Source organism: Sorex fumeus, unplaced genomic scaffold, assembly GCF_029834395.1.
Source record: "Sorex fumeus unplaced genomic scaffold, SorFum_2.1 ptg000063l, whole genome shotgun sequence".
Lineage (NCBI taxonomy): Eukaryota > Metazoa > Chordata > Mammalia > Eulipotyphla > Soricidae > Sorex > Sorex fumeus.
In genome coordinates, this window is record NW_026606120.1 from 64,435,472 (window position 1) to 64,451,733 (window position 16,262).

Consider the following 16,262-nt stretch of genomic DNA (forward strand, 5'->3'; position numbering starts at 1 on the left):
ATTGGAGGGCAGCTGATGAATCATTCAGCATGTTAATATATTTTTTTTGAATTTATATTTCCTTTCCTGTGACCAATGTTTGCATCCTCACTCCTGGGCTTTAGTTTTCAGTGATAGAGGGGAATGCATATGACATACATATAAGTTGGAAAGTGAGGAATTTGTATGAAGGGAGAAATACAGTAGAATGAGATAGTTTACAGCTGTCCTGTTACAAAGGCAAGAAATGAAATTGAGGTAAGAACAGCACATCCAGTCACTCATCAAGAACATATAAGCCTAATACATATGACATCTTGAAGATATGATTAATGTAACTCCTCTCTCCTTTTCATTGCCTGGACAGGAAAGTCTAAAGGTTTAGTGCTTGAGCAACAACAGAGGTGTTGGAAACCTGCTCACATATGACAACTTAGGTTCATTTTGTTATTCTCCCTGTCATTGACTGTAGATTGTTATCCTGTTGTGGCTATTGGAGCTTTGTGGCTAATACAGCAATTTTTTTTATTATTATTGATTCAGCGTGAGTTACAGTACCAAAGCTTTTATGTTTGAGTTTCATTAATACAGTCATCCAAAATCCATCTCTTCACCAGTGCACATTATCCACCACCAAAATCCCCAGTAATCCCCCTCCCCCTTCCATTTCACACCTCCCCCTGCCTGTGTGGCAGACAATTTGCACAATACTCTTTTTCTACTTTAGTTACCTTCGATATTTCGAGACTAGATCCACCACCACTCATACCTGCTGAAAAGGCAACGCTAAGATTTCTAAAAATTTTAATAACTAGGGTCTGAAGAGGTCACTGCAGCAAGTTGTTTGGGACTGGGACTGAGGTTCGTCTGTGTGTCTCTGAATCCTGGTTGTGTGGGAGCTTAAGTAAATGGTGGCTGGATGTGGCATCTTCTCAGAGTCCCAGGGCGGCGGAGGGGGAGGGGATGGAGGAGTGCCCACTCCCCCCTCCTCCTTTGTTCCTTGTGGCCAGGCGTTTGGCGTCACCATTACTAATACCTGGGGCTTATCATTGGCTTCTAGAAAATGGCGCCCACCAGAGTTCGTAGGGAGCAGGTGGAACACGGCAAATTTTTTAAATATCAGTGAAACATTAGCTGAGTCAGACCAATTTTATGTTCCTCATATTTGCACCAACCTCAAAGATGTCTGGTCTAGCTCAGAATAAAGACATTAACTACAATTTGAAGTACTTTCTGGGTTCCAAGTACCTATTTTATGAACTAATCTCTTCCAATTATCACCAAAAACAATTAGTAGTGTCTTAGTCAATATGGCTAGCTGATATATCAAAGAAGTCTCTGAAGAAATAAAGTTTTACCCAATAGAATTCTTCTTCTTCTTATTATTATTTATTTTAAGGGAACAATTTTCATCTTGGACTCCAATCCAAATGGGTTCTCATTGGTAAGAAATGGTTGATCAACAATGGAAAACTTGCTTTATACTCAACCAGGCATTTCAGTCTCCTCATCCCAGAACACTAAGTCCAGAACTCTAAATCTCTTTTTCATCATGAACAAACTACACCACCATAGACAAAATTACAGGTCTGGCTATATAGCTATATTTTTTACCAGAAAGCTGTTGAAAAAGAAAGAAAAAAGATATTCCTTTTTAAGAAGATTTTGGGATGGGGGATAAAATCACCACTCAGCGAAGGAAAGGCTAAGAAGATTAACTGGACACCCTTTTCTTATGACTGTGAAACCTATGAGAGTTCTCCTTAATTTCTTTTTTTTTAAATTTTTATTAGTGAGACATCATGAGGTACAGTTGTAGACCTACAAATTTTTGTGCTTGGGTTTCAATTATGCAATGATCAAATACTCATCCCTCCACCAGTGCCCATTTCCCACCACCACGGATCCCAGTATCCCTCCCACCCCCCATCCCTCCCATCCCACCCTGCCTCTGTGGCAGGGCATTCCCTTTTGTTCTCTCTCTCCTTTGGGTGTTGTGGTTTGTAAAAGAGGCAATGGGTGACAATCATGTTTGGTCTACAGTCTACTTTCAGCATGCTTCTCCCATCCTGGGAGGATCCTCCCAACACCCTTTATTTGGCGTTCCCTTCTCTATCTGAGCTCCCTTTTCCCCTAGCTTGTGTGGTTGGCCTCCAAGTCATGGAGTAAAATTCCTAATCTAGGCCATCTTGGGTGTTAGTCTCTTATTTTGCTACTTTATGTTCCCCAGATGAATGCAGTCTTTCTATGTCTATCCCTTTCTTTCTGAGTCATTTTGCTTAACATGATATGTTCCATGTAGTACCACTTGTATGTAAATTTCATGACTTTGTCTTTTTTAACAGCTACATAGTACTCCATTGTGTAAATGTACCAAAGCTTCTTTAACCAGTCATCTGTTCTTGGGCACTCAGGTTTTTTTATTTTTCAGATTCTGGCTATTGTAAAGAGTGCTGCAATGAACAAACAACTGCAGATGTCACTTCGACTATACTTTTTTGCCTCTCTGGGATATATTTCCAGGAGTGACATTGCTGGGTCAAATGGGGGCTCAAATTCTAATTTTTTGAGAATCGTCCATACTGTTTTCCAAAAGGGCTGAACCAGTCGGCATTCCCACCAGCAGTGAAGGAGGGTCCCTTTCTAGCCACATCCGCGCCAACACCGGTTATTTTTGTTCTTGTGGATGTGGGCCAGTCTCTGTGGTGTGAAATGATATCTCATTGTGGTTTTGATCTGCATCTCCCTGATGATTAATGATGTGGAGCATTTTCTCATGTGCCTTTTAGCCATTCGGATTTCTTCTTTGTGAAAGGAGTTCACCTTAATTTCACTTAGATAATTTCACTTTTGTTTATTGGCCACACTCTGCAGAACTCAGGGCATACTCCTGGCTCTGTATTCAGGAATCACTTTGGTGGAGGGATCTAACTCTGGTCAGCCACAAGCAAGGCAAACACCTTGACAGTTATACTACCTTTCCAGTGCCAGTAGCTTCATTTTAAAAGCTCCCTTAAAAATAAGTGACTTGTGTGGGCTGAGAAGTATAAAACTGATCTTATCACTCCTAAAATTGTTAAAGAGCTTCTATATCTTTAGCCATAAATAACATACACAAAATATATCGGATACATCCTTTTGCAATGTCAAGCATAAACTTCATCTACCATTTTCTATAAGGTTTTATAATATGAATATTCATCCCTTAAGATTGAATATATTCTCACATATAATTAATATAACTCTGTCTCTAGGAATGCCATTTTCATAATAATTCTATTCTTCTAGAGAAAAAATTTGCTCGAGCGGGCCCAGTAACGTCTCCATTGGAGACTTTGTTGTTACTGTGTCTGGCATATCGAATACTCTCGGTAGCTTGCCGGGCTCTCCGAGAGGGGCGGAGGAATCGAACTCGGGTCGGCCATGTTGGCCGCGTGTAAGGCGAACGCCCTACCCGCTGTGCTAGAAAAAAATTGTGAGAAAGGGAATGGAAAAAGGTTTCTGTGAAATAGTGATTAAAATATTTGAGAGCAGAGAGTAGGTCTCTGGATAATATGCTTTGCTGTGTCCTCACTGAGTTAAACTTCAGAGCACACTCCCTTCATGGGCATGAGCAACCAATGATGGCAAAAGATAACCCTTTGCAAAGTTACTGCTTGCATTAAGAAGACATACATGACCAGGTAGAGACATAAGGGGTTCTAAGATGCTCAGTGACCACTGGAGAGAATCATACTTATGAGTACTAGCCTGAAAAAACATCACTTAGACATTTCTTTTTTTTTTCTTTTTTATTAGTGAAACACCATGAGGTACAGTTGTAGATTTACAAATTTTTGTGCTTGGATCTCGGTCATACCACGATCAAATACCCATCCCTCCACCAGTGCCCATTTTCCACCACCAGGATAATATCCCTCCCCCCCCATCCTCCCATCCCCCCATCCCCCCCTGCCACTGTGGCAGAGCATTCCCCCCTGTTCTCTCTCTCCTCCTGGGCGCTGTGATCAGCCAAAGAGGCATTGAGTGGCGAACATGTTCAGTCCAGTCTACTTTCAACCTGCATCTCCCCTCCTGGGAGGATCCTCCAAACACCCTCCACTTGGTGTTCCCCTTTCTATCTGAATTGTCCTTTCCCCTAGAATACCCAGCTGGCCTCTAAGTTATGGAGTAATTCTCCTGGTGTTGCTCTCAGCTATTCTTGGGTATTAATCTCATATTTTATTATTTTATATCCCCCAGATGAATGCTATCTTTCTATGTCTATCCCTCTCTTTCTGACTCATTTCGCTTAGCATGATACTTTCCATATTGTACCACTTGTATGTAAAGTTCATGACTTCATCTTTTCTAAGAGCCGCATAGTACTCCATTGTGTAGATGTACCAAAGTTTCTTTAACCAGTCATCTGTTCTTGGGCACTCAGGTCTCTTCCAGTTTCTGGCTACTGTAAAGAGTGCTGCAATGAACAAAAAAGTGCAGATGTCACTTCGGCTACACGTTTTTGCCTCTCTGGGATATATTCCCAGGAGTGGTATCGCTGGGTCAAATGGGAGCTCAATTTCTAATTTTTTGAGGAACGTCCATACTGTTTTCCAGAAGGGCTGAACCAGTGGACATTCCCACCAACAGTGAAGGAGTGTCCCTTTCTCGCCACATCCGCGCCAGCATCGGTTGCTTTTGTTCTTTTGAATGTGGGCCAGCCTCTGAGGTGTGAGATGGTATCTCATTGTGGTTTTGATCTGCATCTCCCTGATGATTAATGATGTAGAGCATTTTCTCATGTGCTTTTTTGCCATTCGGATTTCTTCTTTGAGAAAGTTTCTGTTCATTTCATTGCCCCATTTTTTGATGGGGTTGGATGTTTTCTTCTTGTGGAGTTCAACCAGTATTTTGTATATCCTTGATATCAACCCCTTGTCAGATGTGTATTCGGCGAATATTCTTTCCCATTCTGTAGGCTGTCTTTGTATTTTGGTCACTGTTTCTTTGGAGGTACAGAAGCTTCTTAGTTTAAGATAGTCCCATTTATCTATCTCTGTTTTCACTTGCTCAGCCAGTGGCATGTCATCTTTGAACATACCATTAGCCTCAATGTCATGGAGGGTTTTGCCAACTTTGTCTTCAATGTATCTTATGGTTTCTGGTCTGATGTTGAGGTCTTTAATCCATTTTGATCTTACCTTTGTACATGGTGTTAGGCAGAGTTCTGAGCCCATTTTTTTGCATGTAGCCGCACTTAGACATTTCTTTGTACTTGAAATTACTGGAAGTTTATTTGAGAAGGAAGAAGGTAAAGGTAAAGGTAAAGGCCCTCCCGTTGATCGTTGATTTGCTCGAGCGGGCCCAGTAACGTCTCCATTGGAGACTTTGTTGTTACTGTGTCTGGCATATCGAATACTCTCGGTAGCTTGCCGGGCTCTCCGAGAGGGGCAGAGGAATCGAACTCGGGTCGGCCATGTTGGCCGCGTGTAAGGCAAATGCCCTACCCGCTGTGCTATCGCTCCAGCCCATTTGAGAAGGAAGATAGTTACAATATTCCAGAAGTCATTGACCATCATAAGACTATCTTCCCTTGTGCTCCCAGTCCCAGCTCCAGAGCCTAGAATATGCAAGCTTCTAATTAAATATTCATTGACTACATATTTTTCAAATTAATGAAAATGGCAACAGGCTACTCTTTTTTATCTTATTAAAAAGTTATGATATTGTTGGGGAAAGAACCTTCCATCAAGTTGGGATATTGATAGGTCTCAGGCTAAAAAGGCAAGAGAGGTATCAAAGAAGTTCTGATGGTTGAAGCTACTCATGGAAACAGCTCACAGAGCCACGTGGTAGAATTTCAAATCTGCAACAAGAAGGGAGTGATGAACTCTTCTCTCCAGGACCTTCTGGGAGAAAGAAGGTGACCAAAGAACTTAGGGAGACAATGATCCTACTGGAGATGTGATATCAACTCTGGAGACTGTTGACTGTAACCTTAGCAGTTCCTCAGTTTCCCCTATCCTCCAGTTCCTTCCTGACTTCATACAAGTAAGTATGACTTGGGAGAAATGAGGTTAAGTTCATATTTTTTAAATTTTTACTTGTATGTACTGATTTATTTTTGTAGGGCATAGATTGAACCATGGAATTCACATATGCTCTTCAAGCTCTCTACCACTGAGCTACATACTTGGCTCAAGTTCATAATGGGTTTTTGTTTGTTTGCTTTTGGCATCTACACCTGGCTGTGCTTAAGACTTACTCCTAGCTTTGGGCTCAGGGATCACTCCTGGTTGGCTTGAGGGATCAAATGGGTGCTTGGGATCAAACCCAGTTCCGCCACGTGCAAGGCAAGCAAGCGCCCTATCCCTCTGTACTCTGTACCCACCCCTCCAAATTGTTTTAAATAAGATAGTCCCTTGGTGGAAGGATGGGTATTTGATCATTGTATAATCGAAACCCAAGCACAAAAAATTGTAAATCTACAACTGTACCTCATGGTGTTTCACTAATAAAAATTAAAAAAAAAATAAGATAGTCCCGCCTGAAATGGATTTCTAATTCTGTCTTGCAGAACGAGAATCCAAAAGAAATCAAATTTCTTTTCTACATGTTGGTCCTTCAAACAGAAGCTGTATGATCTGGAAAAAAAATTCCATATTCCTTTTATTTTGGAAAGATTTGTCACCTTATATTTTATGCTCTCACCTCACCTTCCAAAGGTGGCTCAGAAAAGATAATGAAGACACTTTAGACAGATGAGTAGAGAGAAGTGGGAACTTGTTCTCCCTTCTCACTTTTCTGACAACTTCAAGGTCTTTCCAGGTTGGAGGAATCTAATATGAACTCTCTTCATTACAAGGTTATAATGTGTTCACTGTTCAGTATGTAGGACCTGTGAGTATAGAATGTTTTTCTTTTTCATTCTTTCTACATTGTCAAATTTATTTTTCTTTTTTTCACATGTTTTAAATTAAAGCACCATGATGTACAAAGTTATTAATAGTTGAGTTTTAGACATACAATGCTGCAGCAACAATTCCACCACCAGTGTCAATTTCCCTCCACCAACGTCTCCCTATATCCCCTCCATCCCTATCCCCTGCCTCCCACTTTACAGACATCTTTCTAAGTTTAATTGTTAAAGTTTGGGTCTCTTGATTTCTGTATTGCTGATTCTGTGGTTTGGTTTGGATATTTGGCTCTTTCATTCCCTAACACCACCTTTGTACCCGACTCCCCTGACCTGGTCCCCGAAGCTTCTCATATATCTGTCAAATTTATAAAATTAAAACCATAAAGATTATTCTGTGTAGTATACTAATATAATAGAAGCTGGTTTTGAGCCCACCAATGTTTAGGGAAAATTGCCTTTATTTCTATACTCTGTTTTTAGGGATACTTGTGATATGGGGGTAGGGGGAGTCTGGAATAAACCTCTTTTTGCTGACCTGCATCCATTCAGCTGGTTCTGAAGAACATGTTCTGGCAATAAAACATGGGTCTGCTGAGATTCTTTTGCTCTACATCCAAACTTGGGAGACTGTAGAACTGCAGGATTTCTTGTTGGATCTGAGAAGAGAAGATGCAGGTGGGTAGGTGGCTCTTGGGATAACCAGAAATATGAGACACATAATACAGATTAAAATTTAGAAATATTAAGTAAAGTAAACATTACTTCTTCCCACCAAGACCCCCAACTCCATTGACTTTGCACCATTAATTTCCCCAGGAAATGTTCATTGAATGGATACATAGAGAACTTGATAAAATAATAAAGACAAATTCTTTGTTTTCTTCTTTCTGAAAGAGTTCCAGAGAGCTAATACCCTCCCTTGCATGTGATCAACCCTTTTTAGATTCCAAGAACCATCAGGAGTGATCCCAGTGGCTCCAGAACTAAGCCCTGAACACTACTGTATGTGGTCCCCAAACCAAACAAAGTAAAACTTTAAAAAGTTTTAAAATAACAAATTATTACAAATGGATTTCTGAAACTTAGAGTAATTAGTCTTAAAGCTTAAGTTTTTTTTTATATTTATGGGGGAAACAGGATTGTGTGTGTGTGTGTGTGTGTGTGTGTGTGTGTGTATGGTGGGGTGTGTGTCCAGGGGAGGGTTGGTGCTAGGAGTTAGATCCTAGGTCTCATATATGAAACATTGTTTCTGCTGGGTTTTTCTGGCTGTTGTTATTTGCTTAATCTCCAAAGGTAGCTAAGAATAGAGTAAGTACTCTTTATAGATTTTTACAGAAAAAAGTGAGAGCCAGTTGAACCCATGGTTGGGCCACCTCATTGTCCAGAGCAGATAGATGACAGCATGAAGTTCAGAGAGGGGAGAGATATTCAAGAGGAAAGTCTATACCTTGCTCACCAGAGAAAATCTGAGGGTCTGATAATGTTTTGCAGAAGACCTTTGAGGAACAGGTCTCATTTGGTTGCAATGAACCCCAGCAATTGTATATGGACTATAGGAGGAAAGGTATAGCTCAGGACCCCTATCCTGCCAACTTCTTCTCTAAGTTAGATGCCATTTGGGGGCAGGATGAGCAGAATTGATTGTCTTAGCCTAAAGTACAAGTAAAGAAAGCCATCTTGATTTGAAAACTCTTATAGTATCTTGGGCTATACAGATTATTTTGTCTGTACCACAGAGATTGAAGACTCAGGCTAGATTTTAAAGTAGAGACAATTTTACAAATATGTTTATATTCATGAGCTTTATGACTTGATTTTGCCACTATTTAGATAAGGACTCAAATTTCAAAGGGCCTTCTCAGAAACTAAATTTATTTCTTGTCATCTTCTTTATGGGTCTCTTAAATGAGGAACTTGCATCTGATACAGATGGTCTATCTGTAACTCAGTCTGAGGACAGAGAGATGGAAGAGATGACCTTTTCCTGAGCGTTTATTAGCTTGATGTTTGAGCACTTAAAAACATATCTGTTGCCACACACACTCAGACTAATTGAACTTCAGTTTCCTACTTTGCTTTATTCCATTATTTTTAATGTTCATCATAGTCATAATGCTAATAAAAGTTGAACATATATTACTGTCTCTTTGCATAGAATGGATGACAACTTGATTTTGGTTTTAGGTCTGCTTTCATCTATTTATTTGAGAGGACTCCTTATTTCCTTTGTGCTTAGATAAAATTTAGGACAGAAACTATGACATTTCAGGCCTCTCTGAGATAATTAAAAAGCTTTTGGTTATAGTAGTGAATATTTTCTAGCCATTGGGAAAAAAAGTCTTGCTTTCAAATAACATTCAATGGCAGAAGCATTAAAAACAATATATTTGTGGAAAAGAACAGCTTATCAAATTTTCATACATGATACCACTTTTGGGACTTCTTGTACTTTATTACTATAAATACTTTCCTTGACCTATTCTCTTCTCCCCTTCTGGAATTCCAGTAGAATATGATTAAGACCACAGGTCCATCCTATGGTTCTTTTTCTTCCTCTTTTTCTCCCTCTACTCCACCTTTCACTCTCTCTGTCCATCTGACTAAGTAATTGTGATATAACTTCAAGTTTACTTTTTAAAATTTATTTATTTATTTAATTGAATCACCATGAATAGACCATCACAAAGCTATTCATGTTTGGGAACATTCATATAATGTTCCAATATCCATCCCACCACCAATGTACATTTCCCACCACCGATATCCCCAGTTACCCTCCCACCATCTCCCTCTCACCACCACACCCCCCACCCCCCAAACACACATGCCTGCCTCTATGGCAGGCAAATTTCTTCTTTCTCTCTCCTTTTGTGCATTATGGTTTGCAATACAGGTACGAAGAGGTCATCGTGTATTTTCAGGATGTTCAGTATTTTTATAGGGAAGATACAGCTGGAGTATCTATGTGAGGTGAAGAGCAAGGTAAAGTGCCTAGCGTGATGCTTTATAAATTTACTTTTATTTGTTTATTTTTTGCGATCTCAATTTCATCACATCCATGCATGCATATGAATTTCAATGTGTATAATCTTCATGGGGAAAATAGGAGCTGAAAATAGACATAGTATACATAATATTACTATACATTTTTAGTGGGGAGAAATACACCTATCAAATTTTAATCTTTTTCCGTCTTTCTGCTTTTGTGATTCGTAACATGATAAAACCTTTGTAAATTGTCACATCAAGCAAAACCATAATCTGTTTTTTGTCATTTGTTATTTCTCTTTTGAACCCTGTGAAAGAAGGTAATACAGGGCTTTAGATGGTAACTTGCCAACATCACCCATCAAGATCTTAATGAATTCCCTCCTTCCAAGGCCCAATTTAAGCTCAATTTAAAGTAAACAGAACAAACATATTACTCCATAAAGAAGAATGAGCACTTCTTTGTTGTGCAGGCTTTGATTCTGAATCTCTTTATAAAATAAAAAATAGAACAAATAAATGAATTTAATAAGCTGGATGCTTCTTCTGCTCAGGCTTTTTTTCCTACCAAGATTTAATAACATAAAATGCCATTAGAAAATTTAGATTTACACTATATGTCAGTGATTCAGTTCTGTTCTCCCAGAATATTGAAAACAAGTGAATATTATAGACGAAGAAGGTCAGCATGCTTAGCAGATATCTGTGATTCATCAGTGCTCTTCATCATTTCCCCTTCTTTCTTCTCTACCAAACACACATGCACATATAAACATGCATGAAAGCACTTGTGCACACATATATACTTTACGCTAGCTAGTTTTGTGACCTTACTCACTCCAGGACTGCCAGACCTTGCCATTCATCCTCTCAACTATTCTGTCTTTTTTATTGTCCTACATCTCACTAGCCTATGACTGATCTCAAGATGAAAATGCTTTTGGAATTATGGAATAAATTGTGGGATTGAGAGTTATGCTTTTATTAAGCAAAAGGTTTTTTTTTCAGCCCATAACATGACCTATATGATGACACGAATGTGTTGTGCTTTATTTTTGTCTATTTGGGCTGCTATAACAAAAATACCATAACTTTGATGACTTATGAACAACTAGCATTTATTTTCTCAGATTGTGGCCCTGGCAAAGTCAGTGTCTGATAAGAGCCTATTTGCTCATAGATAGTAGAATTTTTTTTCTATAACTTCACAGGATAACAGGACTGTAGGGTGGTATAAAGCCTTGTTAGTGAGAGCACTAATCTCATTCATAAGGGCTTCCCCTATGTGCCCTATTGCCTTATACCATCTCACCAGATCTTAGGATACCAACATCTGAATCACAGGGGCATAGAGAGAAGGCACACATTTTCAGTCTTCGCATTGTCCAAAGAAGCAGCAGTGAAGGTAATAGTTGAACATGGTACCCATGCTGGTCACTCTGGTCAGAGTCAATAGGTTACTGCTTACCAACAATTAACTCTGTATGCACCTGCCAGATGAGTTTCACTGAATGCTTACCTGAATGTTCAGGTATATGATGTATCAATACTCCACTTGAATCTCAGCACCCTCCACCACTGTCTCAAGTTTCCTTCCCTTCCATCCCAAGACCTTGGTAGACTCAGTTCTGTAAGCTGACTAGCAGGGTCTGTTAACACTGGCCATTTGTTATTACCTCACTATGTTTCTTTATATTCCACATATGAAAGATCTTTTTATATTTGTCCCTCTTCCCTGACTGGCAACACTCAGTAGGAAACCATCTAGTTCCATATACATTGCTGCGAACTGTACCATTTTATCTTTTCTCACAGCAGAGTGGCATTCCACTGTGTATATGTGGCACAGTCTCTGTATCCACACATCTGTTCTTGGACACTGGGGCTGTTTCCAAAGTTGGCCACTGTGACTAGTGATGGTAGGAACACAAGTGTGCAACTATCTTTCTGAAATGTTATTTTTAGACTCTGGGTAGATGCCAAGAAGTGAAACTGCTGGATCATATGGAAGCACAATTTTCAATTTTTCTAAAACTCTCCACACTGTTTTCCATATGAACAAACTGATTTAAAATGTCAGGTACCATTGCTTCTGATGAAAGTATTATAAAGAGGCAGAAATTTGAGAGAACAAAGTCATAGCTATGAATTGAAGATCTTATGAAATTACAGGCTTTAGTAGTAAACAACAACTATTTGTCAACATTATGTACTAGGTATAATCCTGACAATTTTTTTGTTTGCGGCTCATACCCAGCAATACTCAGGACTTACTCCTGACTCTGTGTTTAGGAATCAGTCCTGGCTAGGCTCAAGAAAACATATGGGGGGCTGGGGATCAAAATCAGGTTGGCCTCGTGTAAGACAAGTGCTTTACATGCTGTACAACCTTTCCAACACAGCAGATACTATTCCTTAAAAAATGGTGGCCACACCCAAAATGCTTCGGGCTTACTCCTAACTCTTCACTCATGGGTCATTCCAGTGGAAAGTTTCATGGTCTATCACTCTTGAGAACTACAGAGGATAAGAACATGCTAGAAATATCGCAGGATTTCTGGAGACTCAGTACACTGGTTTCTAAGCTCAACCAGTTAGAACTTTGGCCAACTTGTCCTCAAAGGATTTCCATTTCCTCATCTTTCAAAAGAGCATAGTCATGAGGCTACAGAGAGAATCAAAATAGATAGTATTAATAACACATCTTGCACAGAGTTTGGTACTTTGAGATAAAAAAAACCCTGGCTATTATCAATATTTTATTATTATTATTACCATCATTGCTATTTTATTGTTTTCTTAATTACAAAAGGAATTACATGCTTGTTATAAGCGAATTCAACCACAGACTAAAGTAGAATAAGGAGTGAAACCCATCCTATTTCCACTGTAGAGGGGATGGTGTGTTTCGACTATGGATCTACAATTTGTTCCATTCATGAAGAACGTAAATACATGTGTGTGGCATAAATGCATGTGTGATATAAATGTGACAGAATGCTAAATGGAGATTTCCTATTATTTTGGGTTTGCTTCAAATGCACCCAAACTAAAAAACAACTCTCCATATTCTAAAGAGAAGTATGATAGACACACAGGATTTATTATAATTGAGTAAAATGAGACCAGTGATATCATCATGGATAGTTATGTAAGAACATTTATGGGAAAGCAGCTATAAGTTAATTCTGAGTGAGATTATTTGGAAATAATGTGTAGTGGGAATTGGAAGCTTTTTCTTTTTCTCCTCTTCCTTTATTTCAGACCCAGTTAGAGGCTCCCCGACACGCAGCTCATGGCAGAGAGAAAGGAAACAGGGGAGTTCTCCCCTCTTGGAATGCCTGCTGGATTGGTTACTCAGGAAGGCTGGGAACAGGAGAGAGGCTAGCGCATTCAAGGAGAACCTGTGGCCCACTGGTAGAAATCTTGGGTGCCCATGCACATACAGACGAAGGATTTCTTTTCCTTAGGAGCTGGTGGCAAGAAGTAGATTAGGGTTTCCTGGGATGCACAGCCTGGAGAGGTTTGGCAGTTTAGCAAGTGGTACTTGGTGGAGAAAGAAAGTGTGAGTATTGGGGCTGGAGCGATACAGCGGGTAGAGCGTTTGACTTGCACACGGCTGACCGGGGTTCGATTCCCAGCATCCCACATATTACCCCGAGCACCGCCAGGAGTAATTCCTGAGTGCGTGAGCCAGGAGTAACCCCTGTGCATGACGGGTTGTGAACCAAAAAGAAAAAAAAAAGGTGTGAGTGTGAGCATCTCACGTGGGGAAATACTGCACTCGACTTCTCTTGAGAACGGTGACATGGGAGGTGGCAGATGTTTGATCCTGCAGGATGGGTGAGGATGAACTATAGTAGGACAGGAACTATAGCAGGACAGGTGTATAGTGACTGCCTTGTGTTGTATGGAAGGTTGCCCCTAGTCTCCATGAGAGCTAGAATTCAGATGCCTCAGTGATACGAGTGAGGGGTAGAGCCATATATCCAAAACAGACTCAACAGGAACTTAAAACATGAGATCTAAGGAGCAACCACTAAAACTTTGTAATATGCCTGTCAAGATGACAGGTGGGAGTGGACATTGGCAACTATCGCCCGATCTGCCTATTGTCTGTCATCTACAAGTTGTTCACTGGAGTCATCCTAAATAGGATTGGCAGAACACTAGATGAAGGACAACCATGCGAGCAAGCTGGTTTCCGCAAAGGATTCAGCACCATCGACCATATTCACATGATAACCAAACTCATCGAGGTTTCTCAGGAGTTCAAGATGCCGCTCTGTTTAACGTTCATTGATTTAAAGAAGGCCTTTGATTCTGTTGAGAGGGAAGCGGTCATTGAAGCCCTAGCCAATCAGGGCATTCAAGCCCAATACATCAGGATCCTCCGTGAGCTGTATTGCGGATTCACTACCAGGATCTCACCATTCTACAAAGAAGTGATCGTTGATGTCAAGAGAGGGGTGCGGCAGGGTGATACCATTTCACCGAAACTCTTCAGTGCCACCCTCGAGAACATGATGCGACGACTAGAATGGGAAGGAATGGGAGTGAAGATAGATGGTCGGCAACTACACCACCTCCGCTTTGCTGATGACATTGTTTTAATAACACCAAACATCAGCCAAGCGGCACAAATGCTGGCCGACTTTGACTGTGAGTGCGGAAAGGTAGGACTACAGCTGAATCTTATGAAGACAATGTTTATGAGAAACAGCCTCGTTCCTGATGCCCCATTCGCTCTCAATGGAATGACCATCTCTGAATGCAACAGCTATGTGTACGTAGGTCGAGAAGTCAACATGACAAATGACCTGGCACCCGAGCTGCGCAGGAGGAAGAGAGCAGCTTGGAACGCCTTCAAGAACGTCGAAGAAATAGCTAAGAGGACGAAGAACCTCCGGCTCCGGGCACATCTCTTTGATTCCACTGTTCTTCCTGCATTAACATATGCCTCAGAGACCTGGGCCCTACGCAAACAAGATGAGAACGCTATTCAGGTCTCTCAAAGAAGAATAGAAAGAGCTATGCTTGGAATATCACGTTTCACTCAAATGAGAGAAAGAATCCGAAGTTCTGACATCCGTCGATGATCAAGAATCAGGGACGCTGTCTCATTTGCCAAGGTGTCGAAAATCAGATGGGCTGGTCACGTAATGAGATTTAAAGAAGACCGCTGGACTAGAGCTGTTACCGACTGGATTCCACGGGATGTCAAAAGACCACGTGGCCGCCCACCTACCAGATGGTGAGACTTCTTCGTCAAGATCATGAACGATCGGTTTGAGGCTCTTCATGTTCCCTGAGCGAACAGATGCCATTGGGCTACACTAGCACGCAACAGGGACAAATAGAGGCGTTACTGGTGCCCGCTCGAGCAAATCGACGACTAACGGGAAGTTAAGTGATTAAGTGATTAAGTGATTTGTGAAGAATAAATCTTTTTTGGAATTTGACAAATATTTTTCAAACTCACCTAAGGCCCTACCACTCATCTTTATAACAAATATTGAACATCTATAAGATACATGTCACCTTCTAAATGATGTGCATGCAATGATGACCATGGCACCTGCACTCTCCATGGGGAGCTTGTCATGGAGAGTGAAAGGCAATAGTCAGTAGTTGCAATGCTTTGTGATAGCACCAACTACATCTGTAAGGAGAAGATGCCATGAGCATATAGCAACTAACTCAACATAGGGCAAAAGGGCAACGATCCTAAAGGAATTGACACCTGAACGAAGATAGGAGTTATTTTTTTTTCCCTTTGGGGATGGGAAGGCAAAACAGGTGTTCTAGATGTAAGGAACCATATGTGCAAAAGCATAAAGAAGTAAAAGCATGTGCCATCTGGTCTTTCTGCCTTATTCTCAACTATAACAGCTGAATTCTTCCTGCAGCCAGGAAATACAACTTACAGAAGCTCTAGAACTACATTGTTTCATCTTAGCAAAATCAGAGAAAAGAGGAAAAATTCTTTCTATAGTCCATTTGTAATTTTCCAGAGATGCTAATGGACCTTTGTTGGCTCTTATACCTATCCACAGACCACTCAGATTTAATGGAGGAATGAGGTATTTGTGATTTGACATCAGTACTGTGATTGGATAATCTTGAAGCATTTGCTCAATCTTTGGGTAAACAGGGCCATATTTAGGGAAGGGTCCATAATTTCCAGCTCCAGTGGAATCAGATGCAATAGGAAAGGGGTGGGCTCTCCTGGGTAAGATGCTTATCAGAAATAAGAAACAGCAAAGACATCTATCCTAATAACAGAGGATACTTGCAACTCCATGCTCAAAATTGTTTTGTGTTTCCATGGAAAACTCTTGGACTTTTGAGTCTAAACTGGCTACTTTCACTACTTGCCACCACTGTCAACTTG